At 42.3% G+C, this 11,470-nt stretch overlaps 1 protein-coding gene across 3 annotated transcripts in view; it reads right to left on the bottom strand.

Moving 5' to 3' along the window:
• The window catches only part of Ralgapa2 (Ral GTPase activating protein catalytic alpha subunit 2), a 300,697-nt gene that overhangs the window by 237,056 nt on the left and 52,171 nt on the right, over positions 1–11,470 (bottom strand). The gene's annotated exons all lie outside the window — the stretch shown is intronic.

Genomic DNA, 11,470 nt, shown 5'->3' with positions numbered 1-11,470 from the left:
ATATATCAGTATAGAAGAGAAAAATTATACTAACAGAAATAGTGTACTTGTAGTACATATACAAAAACATCATGTAGGGGCCACAGAGACAGCTCAGTGGTCTAAGCACCTGCCTAGGCAAGCACGAGGACCCTGGTTTGATCCCTGGTACTGCATGCTGTGCTAGCCCCACCCCGGGTATGGTGACACACACCTGTAATCCCAGTGCTGGGGAGCTGAAACAGGCAGATCACTACAAGTCTGAGCTGCATAGTGAGACCCAGTACCAAACACATAAAAACAAATAAATAAATAAACATCATGTAATACTGTACACGCATTTCCACAGGATAATTTGTTTTATGTTGTCCCCAAAACTTTTGTTTCCTGAATTATTTAAATAAATTAGCATCCAGGGCTGGCCAAATAACTCAGCAGATTAAAGCACTCTTAGGCAGAGGCAGCAGCCAGTGCGATCCCTGTTGTGCTGTGCTGACCCTACCTCCGGGACATGCTGAGATGGCAATTGAGACTGGGCATGGTGGCATAAGCCTGTAATCCCAGCTCTTGGGGGGCTGAACCCAGGTGGATCACTACAAGTCTAATCTAGTAGTGAGACCCTGAACACACTGTAGACCCTTCCCTAAAATACAAAAATAAATACATAATAAATAAAATAAATAAATTAGCATCCAAATTTTAATTCTCCCAATGAAAAAAGGAAAAAGCAAAGAAAAAGGGTCAAAAAAACTACCATTCTATCTTGAATACTTAAACACTAAAAGAATAATTTCCAAACGGCCAGAGTCTCTTCTTTTTCACCTTCTTCCTATTTCTGTTATCATCATCATTAGTTCCCAAAAACAGTTAGGAAGAAAGATGAACAAAGAGAAGATGAGATAAAAATAAAACAGTGGGGTGGGGGGGGGTGTCCAAAGTCAGTGGCAGGATCTTTGGGAAAGTAATGGCCTGAAAGTACAAGTCTCAGGGTTACTGTATGAATGGCCCCACTGGCAGATAAAGAACAAATATATGATATACGAGAGTATTTGGTTAATGCCACTACCTTCTTATACTCCAGAAAATCATAGCCAGTGAGAATAAATTTTCTCTCACTCAAGAACAAATTTTGCTGTTATTCTTTGGTAGTAAGATTTCTTATATGTTGGCTACAACTACATTTTTTAAAAATATAGGAAATTCCAAATTCATCAATATACATCTGTAGTATTGACATACTACTTTATAATGAAAATCCCCATTGTAGGTTTAGCTATACTAATTTTCTGGGATTTCAAGAATCTAAGGTCAAATGTGAATAGACTATCATTTTTGTTTTGTTTCGTACTAGGGATCGATCTCAGGACCCTGCACTTGTTAGACAGGCACTTACATTGCAGAGCTATCACCCCCAACCCCAAGAGTGGATATTCAAACCTGAATAACAAAGCCAACATATGCTTCCTGTGTGGCGCCTGCAGAGTCTGTGTGGCCTATTCCTAGGTCCTCGCCTGCCAAAGGGTCAGTGACATACATGTGCGTTCACATCATTGCTCCTCCTAGACAACAAAGGGACACAGCTATTGGAGCCACTGCTGGGCAAAGCCACAACAGGTAAACATCCATCAAACAATAGTGGTTTTAGGTGACAGAACTTTTCAGCCTACAGCTCTGCAGAAGGACAGACTCTACTCCAAATGTCACCTCCTCAGGAGGCTTTTTTGCATGCTGTCCTAGACCGGCCTGCTCTCCTCATAGCCCTCCCTCCATCAAAGGACCTGCTCACCTGCCCCCTTGGGACCACACAACTCCCACCAGAATGCAAGAAGCCCCATGAGGGCAGTGCTTCTGTCAGCCCCTGGAACAACCGCACACCTTAGAAGATCTCTGACATGAATTAGGTACCCAGTGAATACTTAGCAAATGAATTTTGAATTCCTTTGACTTTTGAAGTCATGAAATCTTCAAGTGGTCATGATCTCTGCTATGGTCCCATATTCACACTGACATAAAATATATCCTATCTTTCCTTGGGTGTCACTGGCTTAATGTTTAACCCCCAAATTATATAGAAATTCAAGACAAAAAATAAAAACTGTATAGTTTAAAACAATTTTTTTTCAATATGCTAGACCTGATATATAAATGTACTTAGTTACAAAACTTATTTCAAATTTCTGACATCCATCTACAGGGATGAAATGCTATGCAAATTTATCAAAGGTCATTTCCGTTCATCTATATTAGAAGCAGAACATAGCTCATCACATGCTGAAAATCACTAACGTGAATTTTCTCTATTCTCTTTTTTGAAGGAAAAAATCCATCACTGAACGCTTAACTGCATGCACCTCACATGGAGCTGCTTTTAACTTCAGCACTTAGACCAAAATTGCTCAACCCCCAGCAAGGCCAAGAAGCGAGGCAGCCTTAGTCCTTCAGGTGGAGCCGAGCACCATAGGAATGAAAAGCAGGGGCTGGGAACCTTCTCCAGGGGAGAGAAGAGCATCATGGAGAAGGAGGGACATGCAGAGCCTGACATAAAATATATCCTATCTTTCCTTGGGTGTCACTGGCTTAATGTTTAACCCCAAAGCATGGAAAAGTTTTTCCAAGGAAAAGTATAAGATGAAGGAGAGTGAAAGTTACAAACCCAGGGAGAAACCAGAGAGCAACAAGAGGAGAGCATCCAATCTCTTAATCTGTGCTAATGATATCAAATCCAAAACACTACTACTAATGAAAAATGCAGAGCAGTGGTGTGGCCCAGGCCCTGCCTGAAGAGGACTGCAACCAAGAGACCAGTGGGATGACAAGGTCCTGTGGTGACTTCATGTTCTTAATGGAATGGAAAGACACAGAGGAGACAGACCAGGTTCTTGCAAAAGATGCCAAACTAAGATGTCCACTAATGCAGATTGTGATGGTGTTTTGTGGGAGACTGACTTGGCATGAAAATCTTGAGGATGTGAAGAACAAACAGAATCAGCAGAGCTAAGGGAGTGAGGGTCTCTGCTATTCCTCTTTGTATGCAATGCACTCACTTCCCTGTCTCCTCTCCTCTCTGCCCACCCCTCTTTACCCTAAACACATCCACAGACATTTGTTTAACGCGGGCTCCACAACCTCTAGCAGCCTCTCATAACTAAGAATCTGCCCTCAACTTCCAAATTGAACTTACTTTCCACACAGAAGCAAGGCCCTGCAGCACCTGTCTTCCTGTGCCTGGCTTTCAACATTTAGCATAATATCCTTCAGATTGTCCATATTATTGAACATGACAGGATTTCCCTCTTTTTATAGGGTGGATAATATCCCAATGCTGAACTAAGCCCATGTTTTCTTTAGTCATCCATGTGCTGATGGCCAATGACATTGTTTCCATATGCTGTGTGAATATTGCTGCAAAGAACATGGAGTACAGATGCGTCTGCATCAGTGATTGGTATTCTCCGGATATACACCCAGAAGGGGGACAGCTGGGTCATGTGGTGGATCTAGGTGCAGCTTTTTGCAGAGCCTCCAGTAGCTCTCCAAATGATACTGGTTTCTACTCCCAGCAGTGTGTAAGGGCTCCTTTCCTGCCACTTTCCTGCCAATGCTCATTAACTTTCATCTCTTGGATAACTGCAAACATAACAGGTATGAGATGATAACTCACTGTGGCTTTAATTCTCATTTGCTTGATGATTAGTGATGTTGAACATTTTTCATAAACATGTTGCTTTTTTGAGAAATATTTGTTGCAATCGACTTACTCTTCTTCTAGCCCATAACTCTAGATGGTCTTAGGCACCTGGAATGCTGCATTCTATGCTTGGGGGATGCTCATAATTATGTTCTGGACAGGGCTCATATTAAGCTTTCCATGACTTTCCTATGCCTCCTGACTCCCTTTTAATGTAATGGAAATTAACCTGACAGCCCAGTTTTGACACTGACTCAGCTCCCTTTTTTGTGCCCTTCAGCTGACATTCATGAGTGCCTATTCCAAGGCCTTCCTACACTTCTGTTCCCTTCTCTAGCAGCAGTCCACCTGCCTCAGCAACTGGCAGGACAGGATCTCTATGTCCCTATCATGGGCTCTTCCTCAAGGGGACCTGGCACCCCAACTACATTTCAACTTCATTTTCTGATCTCATTTTGCCACGTAATTTAAAAATGTTGTATATAGAAAGTACTGAGAACATGAATGATTTAGGATGTCTTTTCTTAAACAAGATGAATGTCAGCCACACCCACTGTTCTTCAGTTCTTTAAGTTAGTCAGGAAACCAATGCTGGCACCAAACCATGTTTCTCAGTTTTCCAAAACACATATGGGTGATGTGTTTTGCTAGCATACAACAAAGAAAAGCATCTTTTTACTTTTTAAAAAGTATTTATTTATTTATTTATTTATTCATTTATTGGCTACAGAGCCTCACTTTCCAGTTCAGACTCCCAGTGATTCTCCTGTCTCAGCCTCATCAGTGCTGGGATTACAGGCATATACCACCATGCCCAGTTTTGGGGCTGGCATGGCACCCCCTGGGCTCTGGTACCAGGGATTAAACGCAGGTTCTTATCCTTGCCAAGCAGGTGCTTAGACCACTGAGCTATCTCCCCAGCCCAAGAAAAACATGTTTTTAGTATTAGGAAAGACAGAAAATATGGCAAGATGATTGATGAGGACACTGGTAGTCTGCCACAAAGGTATCTCCAAGTTATTCTAAGGTCAGGCTTCTCATCATCCCCACTTCTGGATAAAAGTTTTCAGATTTATAAAATGGATGCACTTAAAGACACTCAAATGTAAACTCAGTAAGATCTAGATATGAAATATCATAACCAATACTACTAAGCTACTAAGAATATTTCCAAATGGACAAAATCTTATACAGCAATTTACAGACTGAAAAATATCCATCCTAATACTTCTTTTGTAACCAAATATGATAGGGCCATTTTTTTTCTTTTTACATTGAAATCTAAGGTCAATAAAAATAAAGCCCAATACAACCACCTATATCTAAATGTGAAGGCTGTCCCTCAGAAAGTCCCAGACAAAGCCTACCTATACTGAGGCAAATACAATCTGGCATTTCCTGTACTGCAGCTGATATTCTCAGCTACACTGCTGTGAATGCCACATAAGCTATTGACACCTTGTTTGTAGTTTCGATGGAGAATAAAATAAAAAAAATTCAAGAAAGCCACACAGTGTGAATAAATATTACTTTTCTGAAAAACACATGGCTCTATTTAATGCTCAGTGCTCAGCTGCATCTATATGGTAATCCATTACCACACACTTGAAATCGAAATTAGGTATTACTACTGATCAGCACATCAGGGAATCTGTCATTCTTTTAACTGATTATCCATAGCCCTTTTTCTTCAGAATCTATTGCATGACCAGGAATAATGTGAAATGTAAGCTGGAGTTTATACAAGATGCTGTAGTGTACTTTAAAACTGGGGGTTTTCATTCAATTTGTGTGGGATAAACTTTTTTCTGAATTATTATGAAATGATTGCAACACATCCCAGTAGACTGATACCTGATTTCCATTCTTCTTGGAAAGGCAGGACAGCGAAGAATGAAGAAGTGTCATACACTAACTTCTACAAGGTCACTTACCAAAGCAATGACCAACTACAATTGCTGTCTGAAAGAAGATAGGATGAGGAGCAATGCTAAGTAGCTGCATGGCACAAGGGTGTTGGGTAAAAAGAGTGCTGACAGGGAGGAGAAGGAAGAGCTGCTCCCCAGGATGCACCTCCTGGGAACCAGACATCCAGACACTATGATAAGAAGTGGCCATTCGCCCACAGAAGGCATTCTGTGAAGGCCTGTGCTTCCAACACCAGCATAGCTAGTCTCAGAAGAACCTGCAGCAGGGAGCACAGAGACACACAAACTCCCATACAGACCTAAGGAGGACGATTTCTGGTCTGGTATGTGGCCTTTCTTTGACTTCTGCTCTCTGATATAGACAGAATATTTTCACTGGACTCTGACATTTGATATTTATTGAGAACCTTAAAATTCAAGCAAGGAACTAGGTAATGTTAAAAAAAAATAAAATCAACTACTTTGTAGCTTTAAAAATAATGCTTTTCTTCCTACATGACAATTCTTTTCAGTACTATAACTGTCTGATTGCTAGCCAGGTCATTATGGGACAAGGGAAGCACACCACCAGCGTGTCACCTTGCTGTCAGTCCTGACAGCCAAAGTGAAACCTCTCCCGGGGGCAGCCCTCCTCAACCAGACCCTTCCTGGCACACATCTCAGCAGAACAGCACAGCACAGGGTCCACCCTGCCCCTCAATGCTGGACTTTTTGAGACAATGAACCTGTTATTCAGGCTGTGATAGCCCCAATATCAGGAACAGTGCCTGCACACAGTGTCTCCTAGTGAGCACTGCACACACAGAAATAAGTGTGAAAGGGAAAAATCAAAAGGGATTCTGATTATAGTGGCAATACAGAACCTGCTGAGTAGGAATTTAACGAAGATAACAGACTGGGAATGGAACTGTATCTCCAAACTTTAAGTACATCTCATCACATGATTACATCATTGCTTAAGAGGCAACATTTTTTCTTGGATAACGAGAAAAAGAATAAAAGTTTCTCAAAAATTAGACTTAAAAAACAAGGCAGCTGGGTATGATGCCATGTTCCCAGGCAGCTGGCTGTACACTTGTCATCCCAGCACTCAGGAGGCTGAGGCTGGAGGTCTACCGCAAGTTCAAGCCAGACTACACTACCTAGTGAGACCCTTTCTCAAAACAAAACACAAGGCAAACACATCTAGAGGAAATGTGGAATATAAGCTTTAAAGGAAGGTACCTAATTTCTCCCTTCTGAATGTCAGAAGCTATCAATACTAAAATGTTGATAAGACAATGAAGACTCAGAAGGGTGAAAGATCCCTTCTAGGAGTAAAGTTCTACTCGACTCCCCAGTATGCACTTGAAGCAAGGATGCAGGTGCAAAGAAAGATGCTTGGGGTGTGAGGAGTGACTGCAACACTCCCTCCCAAGGCAGTACAGGATACTGAGAATGATGACCCAGCAAATGAGTCCTTCCTAAGGAGGACAGAAATTCTTCCTCGGAAGCAGATTTGCTAAGATATAGGTTAATCTTTTAGAATTTTTTGTTTATGTTCCTGAAAGATTTAAGAGGACAGTGAATGTTTTTTAAGATCTAGGGATGTAGGGGCCAGGGAGATGGCTCAGTAGAATAAGGGCTTACCTGGCAAGCTAAAGGGTCTGAGTTCAATCCCCAATTCTGCCAAAAAATAAATAAATAAAATAAAATGAAATATAAAGATTTAGGGAAGTAAAGGGAGCAGATACAAGATAAGTAACATCTTAAAGTTGGAAAATATTACAGAGAAGTGAAAACCAAAAGAGCTCAAGTCTAGCCTGGCGGGTGCAGATTCTACCTCTGCCCCACCCTCTGCGTGGGAACAGCACAAGGGCTCCTTGGGCCACATAAGCTAAAAGGACAGAGAAACTTGGCCCCAACACAATGAACAATGCAAATTCGGCATGCAGGTGCTATACAGACTTAAACAGACAACACAGAATACATGCACCAAGGGACAAAAATCAGGCTGACCTCAGTGCTTTCCCCTGCAACAAACTCCAGAGGACAGTATAGCCAAGCGATTGCTGCAGGCAGAGAATAGAACAGGCATCAGACCCTGGGTACAGGGGAATGACAGAATCCCCAGGCAGGCAGCCAAGGCTACCTGATGGTACAGGTCATGACAAATACCTAAAGCACACAACAGCTGTTCTCAGGAGCAAAGAAAAGCTGGAGCCTGAAGGGACAGAGATAGTGACATAGAACTGAAGTGGAAAGATCTTCTAGAGCAGGGAGAATATGGGCCACACAGCTCCCTGCCTTGACATGATTCTCATACTAACAAAGACAGATTTATCAAATTAATCCCCAAAGAAGGGTGTGAGTGTGTGGATTCGGTGGCTGTGAGCTGAGTTGCATACATGAAGTTATTGCAGTAATAAAAATAGAGCATATTCCTAAAACAACATAAAAGCAGGATTCTAAAATTTTAATTTTAGGGGCTGGGGAAATAGCTTGGTGGTCTCAGCACCTGTGTGGCAAGCACAAGGACCTGGGTTCAATCCTTGGTACCACATACTGTGCTGGTCCCAGAACCTGGGTGCACTGTGCTGAACACCAAAACCGGGTGTGGTGGTGCACATGTGTAATCCCAGCGCTGGGGAACCTGAGACAGGAGGATCACTATGAGTCTAAGTTGCATAGCAAGACCCTATACCAAATAAATAAATTAATAAATAATTTTTTAAAATAATAAAGTTTTAATTTTAAAAACTCTACAAATATCATCTTAAATAATCTAAATAAAAGCTCCTTAAAATAACTTGAGAAGTAAAGAGTAAAAAAAGGCATGGGGTTAAAGTAAAAGCATGGGGTCATCAACAAATACTGTTTTATTCTTGATAAGCATATAAGACAGTGGTTTAGATAGCATTTTATTAATTTATCAAGGATAACTGTTAGAATAAAAGAAACAGAAAGTATAACCTCTAAAATGCAAACATGGGCTGGGGAGATGGCTCAGCGTTTAAGCACCTGACTGGCAAGTGCAATGACCTGAGTTCAATCCTGAGTACCACATGCCATGCTGGCCCCAGAGTGCCAACCCCAAAACTAGGCATGGTAGGACATGCCTATAATTCTAGTGCTGGGGAGGCTGAGACAGGAAGATCACCACAAGTCTAAACTGTGGAGCGAGACCCTGTATCAAATAAATAAATAAATAAATATAAATGTTTAAAATGCAAAGATAGGGCCGGTGGTATAGCACAGAGGACTAAGTGCTTGCTTAGGTAAGCACAGGGGCCAGGATTCGATCCCTGGTACCACAGGTGGCACCGGCCCCACCCCTGGGCGTGCTGAGTAGATGATGGAGTCTGGGCATGGTGGTACATGCCTGTAATCCCAGCACTATGGAGGCAGAAATCAGGAGGATCACTACAAGTCCAAGCTGTGTAATGAGACCCTGCACACACACACAAAAACAAAAACAATTAAAAAATAAATAAAATGCAAAGATAAAACCAGTAACCTTTCATGCTAAAATAAAGTTGAAGAACCAAAATATTGACTATCTCACAAAAAACAGTAAAAATAAGCAAATGAAATTCCCCTACTAAAATCAAGTCCACTAGAATTTGTTTTCAAGCACAGAAAAATTGCTAATAAAATATAGAAAATGTTCTATGAAGCATCCATAACACAAACACAATGAATTAAGTAAATGGATTGATTCAGAGCATATTTGTTTTAATTTTCTCCTTTACTTAATCCAGTCAGATACTTTTATTAAGTGCCCATTCTATGCCTGCTGTTATGTGAAGGATCAGAGCTACAGAGAAAAAAGACACTGTTCCTGCTCTAAAAGCTTCAACAATAGGGCAGAAAGAGTGAGAAAATCTGTAAAGTCAGCCCATTTTCAGGGAGAGAAGCAGAAAGATACCCTTGCAAAGGAGAACACTTCCTCCGAGCCTGGACAGACACACTGGGGCCCTGGCAAAGAAAGGCCTCCCAGGCACACTGAGCTAAAGACTGGCTGTGGTGCTTCCAAGGCTATCAGTAGGGAAAGATGAGGAGGGATAGAGATAGAAACCTGGTTAGGAAGGGCCCGACACGTGTGCTGGGGAGCGCCACCCTGGTCCTAAGGGCCACAAGAACTAGAATTACACTGCACAGAGGAGACAGCAGTGCAGCCTAGCCAGAAGACCAGCTCAGGAGGAGGGTCTGGTCAGGGACAGGCAGCAGGCAGGAGTGTATAACCAAGCTACCAGCCCAAGACACGAGCACCAGGGGAGAAAATGCTAACAATACTATGCAAGGGTCAGTCAGGCAGACTGGAAACACTCCCATCTAGTACTAAAATGTAGAATTTGCAACATTTTATTAGGTATTAAAACTGCAATATTGAAAAATTGAGAAGCTCAGGCACTTGATAAAGTTCAAGGTTGTTTTCACCTGGCCTCAGAGTCACACAAAGGTCTAATTAAAAAAAAAGTACGTCTAGTGAACTTCACAATGCTCCAATGAGTAGCAGCCTTTCCCTGAAGAAAGCACTCTCTAGAATAGACAGAAGAGAAGTCTTCTAAGCATGCTGCTCTCACCCAGGGCTCAGCCTCAGTCAGCGACAGGCACCTCTGTGAGCTGCTCTTCACTGTGCGAGCTTCTATTTTCTGGTTAGAAACTACTAACTCTCTCAAATCTCTTTGATTTTGGCACCAGCTAGTTGGCTCTGCTGTCTATCATTTTTTTTTTTTTTTAACAAAATGAAACATGTACTTCCAAGGAGCTTCTACACAAGTGATGAGACAGACCAATAGTGAGATGGCACTATTATGACATGACTTGGTTCTCCCATCCCAGAAACTGAAGAGGGCTGAAATGTAGGCAGTCTCCACTGACCTGAGCACATCCTGCTGGTCAGCTGTGCCTGGCTCCCAGCTGAGCCCATTCAGAGAAGGCCCAGGGTCTGCAGGACCAACCCATCTAGTGTCACAAGCACTCCAAACACCAGGTGTCACTCTGTAACAGCTACCACGTTACACATGCAAACAGAAACCAAGCAGTAGGAAATGTGTAAGACAGCAAGTGATTAAATGTACAAATCTCTCCTAAATGCACATGAAAGAGAAACCAAAATTCATAGAGTTATGCTAACACATTCATTTTAATCAATTTAAAGGGAAACAAAAATCTCTTCACATAGCTTCTGCTGTTCTAACAACAACAAACACTGCAGGCTCATGCTTCATTGTGAGTTTCCCATCCACAGTATTTAGCCACGGTGTGGTTTCTGCCATTAGCCCTCAGAGATTCCGGAAGCATCTGCTAGTGCTGTCTTCGGCGAGACCCCCTGGAGAGGTCAGCTAGCAACCAGCGGAAAGCACACTGGTGAGCAGCAGGCGCCAGTGTACCAGAAAGCTCAGGCACCTGAGCTGCAGCAGATAGTCACAAGAGTGTAACTCTAGACCTCCACGAGCATCTTGTCTCCAGTTTTGATCCCTGGAGATAACTGCATAATTCAGTACATCCTGTTGGGCCAATCCCAAGCTTCTCACCTCTCCGTCTCAATCCGTCAGGAAGCAGACAGGCTTGAATATTAAGTTTGGAAGTTAAGCTGTCTGTTGAAAATGGTTCCTTTCAATTTGGAACCTTCCCACCTAATTCAATGTTTCTTTTTTAAATGTATTTGGTTGTTATAGAGTCTCATTACATAGCTCACACTCAAAGTGATCCTCCTGTTTTCAGCCTTCCCATCACAGGGATTACAGGTGTCCACCACTATGCCCGGACTCTGTGGCTGACTCAGCCCACCCTGGGGGCACAGCTGGCATGGTATGTGGTGCCAAGGATCAAACTGTGATGCAGGCGCTTTAGTCTGCTGAGCTACCATGCCAGTGCCTAATTCAATTCA

Source organism: Octodon degus, unplaced genomic scaffold (genome assembly GCF_000260255.1).
Source record: "Octodon degus isolate 3935 unplaced genomic scaffold, OctDeg1.0 scaffold00073, whole genome shotgun sequence".
NCBI classification, from domain to species: domain Eukaryota; kingdom Metazoa; phylum Chordata; class Mammalia; order Rodentia; family Octodontidae; genus Octodon; species Octodon degus.
The sequence above is the reverse complement of the archived record's forward strand: the minus strand, read 5'-3'. Positions and strand labels throughout refer to the sequence as shown.